Source organism: Tupaia chinensis, unplaced genomic scaffold, assembly GCF_000334495.1.
Source record: "Tupaia chinensis unplaced genomic scaffold, TupChi_1.0 Scaffold144378_1, whole genome shotgun sequence".
In the NCBI taxonomy this organism is placed as follows: Eukaryota; Metazoa; Chordata; class Mammalia; order Scandentia; family Tupaiidae; genus Tupaia; species Tupaia belangeri.
In genome coordinates this window covers 4,032,449-4,039,597 of record NW_006204238.1, presented here as the reverse complement: position 1 = coordinate 4,039,597, position 7,149 = coordinate 4,032,449, and positions in this window count along the sequence as shown.

Below are 7,149 nucleotides of genomic sequence, written 5' to 3'. Positions count from 1 at the left end.
ATCCCACCAGGGAGTGATTTCTCGCTTTCTGTCTCTCTCTAGAGAACACATTTGTTCTATAACAAAAATCTCTCTTAAAAAAAGATAATCATATGTTATCTATCTTGTTACTAAATATTCCTTGAAATACAAACAAACAAAAAATAAGATGAATTGTTTGGTCCAGCAGGTGATGTGGTGGTTAAGGCATTGGACTCTCACATGGTCGAGAGCGGTTTGAGTCCCAGACCTGGCAGCCTGCTTTCTTACTTTCTGTCTCTTGCTGGTGAGCACACATGCCCTATAGCAAACAAACAAATAAATAAATAAATAATAAAATAAATAATTCTTTAAAAAAAGGATAAATTGTCTGTTAGTATCTATATCAATGTTGTCTTATAGAAAACACTATGGATGTTATACATATTATTAGCACTAAACTTCAAAAATAAAAAGATGGTATAATAAAGAAACTCATATATATTTACGGGTATAATGACTCCTGCATTGATTAAAAAGAAACAGCAATATAATTGCTTTGTGGTAGCCTAGTGTAATTGATACAATTGTGTCATAGTAAACTAGCCTATACATGAATGAATGAATCAGCATGAAAATTCTATGGTGTTGGGGCCAGCAGGTGGTGTGGTGGTTAGGGTACTGGACTTCCACATGGCTACCATGGTTTGAGTCTCAGACTTAGTGACTTGAAAATCATGCTGGGTGTGAGTGTGGGAGTGCCCCAGGTCCCATGAGGAGAGTGAAGGAGAAGGGATTTATGCATGGCCATATCCCCCCTTGGGTTAGTGGCAATTTTGCACTTCCCCTTTCACTGTCTCTCCCTGGCAAGTGCGCGCAACCTATGGCAAAAACCTTTTAAAAACATTTAAGGGGTTATTCAAGGTTTACAGTATTGCACTAAAGATGAAGACAAATAGGTAAGAACTACAAGAGATCACTTTTTACTGTGACACACAATTAGCTAGAGAGATGAACTGCTCATGCTGAGATAATTAGTATCTCAAGGTATTTTTAAGTGGATACTCAGAATGTGTGAGCTCACTACAATAGCAACAGGAGGTGGCTGTGAAGTTGTTACAGTAGTTCAGTGTTTACTATTGCTAATTTTATGTTATTATGATTCAACACTATGCGTTCATGTTTGTTTACATTTCTCACAAACATGAAGTTTTTTCAAATTGTCATAAATCTTCAGAAAAATTTCCAACACCTTTATTGAAAAAAAAAAATCCATGTATAAATGGATTTGCTCAATAATAGGTATGTTAATCTTTTCGCTATAGTAACCATTGTACTCTCTGTTTGTAGTTATATGTATCTCTGTATTTTTATGTTTCCTGTAACATCATGCTATAAATATCAACTATACACAATTAAGTTTATTACAAATAAATATGTAGTAGGATAAAGCAAAAAGGTAACATATTAATCTTGTTAGCAACTGCGAATCCAGAAAAACACGGCATTTTTTCTTGATTTTCTCACAATATAGGTAGGTCACTTCAGTAACCACTGAGGGTGTGGAGGATTTCTCCCTACCCACAAGCAGTCCCTTCTGCAGTGGACACCAGCTGGACGTCCTCTAGTCCAACTCAATTCTGACACTACTTACCTGAAGTTCGTGTCCCATCACTCAGGTCGAAGGCTTAGTCCTCAAGACTGCCCCGGGCCTTCTGACACCTGTTGTCGGTCTGGGCCTACAGAACTTCTTATTGCCAGGCTGTAAGTTGGGGCTTCTATAACCTCCTCCCCTTCTCAGGTTCAATTAATTTGCTAGAGCAATTCACAGAACTCAGGGAAATACTTACTTACAGTTACTAGTTTATTATATTTTAAAGGATATAGATTGAAGAAATCAATAGGACAGCAAGGCATATGTGAAGGGCACAGAGCTTCTATGCCCATAGGCTCAGCTATCAGGAAGCCCCCTAAACACTGAATTTGGGAATTTTTATGGAGACTTCATTGCACAGGCATGAGATTATAGATTGGATGGGGAAATCCAGTAAAGGCCTGTTTATTTAAATTCTTGTCTTCTCTGTGTGGCCTTCACCCATCCTCCATCCCTAGTATTGGGCAGGACCTTTCTGAAATGAGGGTCTTAAGGTTGGGGGAAGATTGGGTTTTCTATTACCTGTCTTAGGGTAGGTGAAAAGAAGCCAGGGGAGAGTCAGACTTGCACCCTTATCTCTTTGAAGCTGTTCTGAAGCTGCTGCATGAACCAGAACAAAGGCCGAATACTTATGAATCAGGAATCATGGACAAAAAGCAACACAAACCATAACAAAACAAATAGATTTTTATATATACAATATTTCATAAATAAATATATATAAATCACATTACCACAGCAACCAGTACTTCCAGTGTTAAAATTGTCAAACATAGAATCAAATAAAGTAAAAAACCCTGTAAAATATAAAAGATGTAAGGGAAGAAGTATGGATGAAGATGTAGAGAAATTGGAATTTTCATACATTGTCAGTGGGAATATAAAATGGTACAACTGCTTTGGATAATGATATGGTAGTTCTTCAAAATTTTAAGTAAAGAGTTACTGTATGACCCAATAATTCTGTCCTTAGCTGTGTACTCAGAAGAATTAAGAACATACGTCCACACAAAAACTTGGATATGAATGCTTGTAGCAACAAAAGGGAAAACAGCCCAAATGTCTATCAACTGATGAATGAGTGAACACTTGGTAGTATGTTGTACATGTAATGGAATATTATTTAGACTTTTTAAAAAAAGATTTTTTGTTATAGGATGTGTGCATATGCCAGAGAGACAGAGAAAGAGAGATAGAAAGAGAGAAATCACCTCACCAGGGGGGATGGTCATGCCACAATCCCTTCTCCTTCATTCTCTTGTAATTTTTGGCTTTCACACACATGTGCCTGGCGTGAGTTTTAAACAACCAGGTCTGGGACTTGAACCATGGTCAACTACATGGGAGTCCAGTGATGTAGTCATTATGCCATCTGCTGGTCCCATATTATTCAAAGGAATGAAGTACTTATATATACTGTAACATGGATGAACCTTGAAATTATGCTAAGTAAAAATAGATGGACTGAAAAGGCCACATATTGTGTGATTCCATTTATATGAAATGTCTAGAATAGGGAAATCCATAGAGACAGAAGGCAGATTAGTGGTTGCCTAGGAGCTGGAAGGTAGTAGGGATTAAGAACTGACTACTAATAGATATGGGGTTTCTTTGGAGGATGATGACGATATTCTGAAGTTAGATGACTTTTATGGTGTGTAAATTATATCCCAAAGGAAAAAAACATACCAGATGGACGATAAGGAAGCAAATGATATGAAGAGCCTGGCTACTGCTCTGGCAATAGAACAGGATTAAGGATATATAAATCACAAATGTATTTTACAGATCTTGTTGACTGACTGGGTATGGGAGATAGTGAGGAAGGGGAGAAATTCAGTAATGATTCATTACCTTGAGTCCCATTGATTTAGTTTTGTTTTTATACTTTTATACATCCCATTAGAATATATGTACCTTAACCATGATTTATACCCATCACTGTATGACAATAACCAGTAATTAGCATAAAATCACATACAAGACATCCTTGTTAGATGAATACATAAATCAATGTGAGGTCTCAAGGTGGAATTTTAAATCAAATACTGTTGACTATATAGTTCATGTTTTTGGAAACATGTGACCACATACAGATATTATCTATGTTATATTTCTATTGGTATCTATATCTATTAGGTTGTTGGGAAAGCCATGCCATATTTTCCTATGCAATAATGCATCATGATTTTCTTGACAGCCCAATGTTTATGTCTATCCCTGGCTATAGCATAATGATCTATCCTGGGGAGAGGAGTAGTAAGTGGCTGTTGTAAGCACATTTTAGATAAAATATCATAGGTTGGTTTTACAGAATCCAAGTGCATTGCTCAATTTCCCCTGTGAACAGAGAGGTTACCCTGTGCTCGATCAGTCTCCCCACCCCCATTATGATTTATCTCTACAATACTTCATTAAAGAGTTCAATGATTTGCACTCCGAAGTTATATAGCCAAGAGACAACCAAGAATACAAAGAACTGGTCTGAAGTCTTTGTACTTAAGGCCATACAGCCTCTTACTTCAGGGAATTAATAAAAGATAAACAGAACACACAGCTCAGTCAGTTTTGAGTCTAGTTCCTATTCTGATGTTTCCCCATTTCAGGCTTGACTAATAAAGAGGAAGATGTTAACCTCTATTGATTCTACATTAAGAACTAAATGTTTTGTAGAGTTCCTGACTTTTTCACAGATGAGGTTTCTACTTCATTTTACATTGGGCCACATGAGGTATTTTTTTCTTTTAATGACAAAGCATTTACTAACATAATTGATCTCAGCTTTTGCTTAGTTGAAATTGTAATATGTTCAACTATCAACTGGACTTTCTGATTAGTGTGAACAGTACCAGCACTATCACAATACTAGTTGATGTAATTTCTTTTATTTCTTTTTAAATTTATTTTAAAATTTTATTTCAATTTCTTTTATACATTCAATCACGCTATTGCAAAGCATGATTTTTTTGCAAAGCGAATATTTCAATATGTTTCTCACTAGTCCAGTTGACAATACTCAGCCATAGAAGACAAGACCCTGGTTTTTGACAGAAAATAGATGAATATAATTTCTGTTTTAAAAAAGAATTATTTATTTAATTTTTAAATTTATTCATTCATTTATTTAAATCTGACCAGAGAGAGATGCAGAGAGAGAGAGAGAAAGTGAGAAAGCAAGCTGCCAGGTCCAGGACTGGAACTGTGGTTGACCATGTGGGAGTGTCCAGTGCCTTAACCACCACACCGCATGCTGGTCCCTACTTGATATAATTTCAGTCTGAATAAGATTTTGATACTTCAAATGGCATGTGCATTATCATTTTAGATCATGTAAACTTTAAAATAGCTCTCTGTACCCAAGAGCTGTCTTCATAGACCCATATAAGAATCATATGGTTGGTAATCACTCTGGTAATTATTATCTGGTTCTGTCTGGATTGCTGGACCAAGTGTTTGCAACTCAGTTTGATTGTTCTCAGGATCTGGCTCCCAAACTGTGTATCACTGAGGGAATATCTTTGGATAAACTGTTTTGTTAAAGTTTTTCTTTGGCTCACATTTGCTTGTGCATATTTGGAAAATATACACTTAGTGTTCACGGGTATGGCGTTTATATGTGTTCAGGATGCTGCAGTATATTTTATATATCTTGACCCTCATCGACCCTGTGAAGAAGATTTCATTATCTTTTTAAATTATTATTAAGAATATTGAGGCTTAAGGGAGTAACAGCAAATGGCAAAACCTAAATTAGAGACATAATTTATTTGTTGATTTTTTTTTTTTTTTTTTTTTTTGCAAGACACATTTTCTACCAGGAAATAGGCTCACAGCAGTAGAAGATGAAGAAAGAGCAAGAAGAGAATGAGGAGCTGGATGGTGGTGCAATGGTGAAATGCAACACTCTGCAAGATTGACCCACATGGGAAGATGGTGGGTTTGTACCTGAAGACCTTCCTGAGTATGCTTGCTTTCTTTAAAAAAAAAAAAATTTATTTAACTTTATTTATTTATTTATTTATTTTAATTGGGCCAGAGAAGGATAGAGTAAGAGAGAGAAAGAGAGAGAGAGAGAAAGAAAGCCTCCAGGTCCGGGACTTGAACTGTGGTCAGCTATGTGGGAGTCTAGCACCCCCAACCACTATGCCACCTGCTGACCTCCTTCATGTATATTTAAATGAATGAAATCAGTCATTTTTACTCATATGCTCACTGTGAAAGAATGTGCATTTGGAAACTTTGTCACATAAAAATCAAGGAACTACTTGGGAGTTCCCGACCACTTGGGAGTCCAGTGCAGTGCACTAAAGTAGTGATCTAATGAGTCACTAGCTCTACTTTCCAGATCATCCATTTGATCCTGCTACCCATGAAGCCTTTCTGTAAAATTCCTGTTCCAGTTAGTCCTATGTGTGTCCTTGTAGGTTACTATAGTTCCTGCAAATAAAGAAATAAATGGACAAACAAGCAAATAATCAAAGGACAAATAATCAGGATGTTTATTCTATCATACTACAAATAATCATACTACATAACAATAGCTAACAAAATAAAATTAGATAATTTAAAATATATTTTTAAAAGGTAATATGTTCATTAATGTGTTAAGCCACATAACAGTGTAAAGTTAGTCTTAGTCCCATCTCTTTTTCTGTTCATCCTGTTTTTATCTTTTTACGTAGTCCTCTTCCCACATGCATCCCCAGTAAGATAATATTTTTTAGTTTCTTTTTATCCTTCCAGAATTTCTTCATATAGATAAAAATAGGAAAAGGTTTTTTTCTTCCTTTTTTTAAGAGATGACTTTTTTTTTTTTTTTTGGTCATAGGTGTGTACGCTTGCCAGAGAGACAGAAAGCAAGAAATCACCACTATCCCCGCCCCAGGGGGGATGGCCATGTCACAATCTCCTCTCCTCCAGTCTCTTGGAATTTTGGGCATGCACACACATGTGCCCGGTGTGAGTTTCAAGCTGCTGGGTCTGGGACTTGAATTATGGTCAACCATGTGGGAGTTCAGTGCCCTAATCACTATGCTACCTGGCAGCCCCTAGGATAAACATTCTTATCTTTTCTGTCCTTTTTAACTCCAAAGGAATATTCTGGTCTCTATCTGTCAACAATAGATTTTGTAGAATAGATCTTTCCGTATAAGGGCACAAAGCTTCTTCAATTTTGTTTTTGTTTTCCTTTATTATTATTTTTTAAATGTAGATTTAATCACTATATATCTTTACAGTGTACAACATGGTTTTTCCCAGCATGAATATTGAACACATCAGTAAAGTCAAAAACATTACTATAGGGAACCAGCAGTTAGCGTAATGGCTATGTTGCTGGACTCCCTCGACCGCGGTTCACGTCCCGGACCCGGTGGCTTAAAACTCACGCCGGGCGCATGTGTGTGCGTGCCCAAGATCCCGAGAGGAGAATGCAGGAGAAGGGATTGCGACGTGACCATCCCCCCTGGGGGGTGATTTCTCGCTTTCTGTCTCTATGTCTCTCTCTGTCTGGCTGGAGAGCGCACGCGCCCTATAGC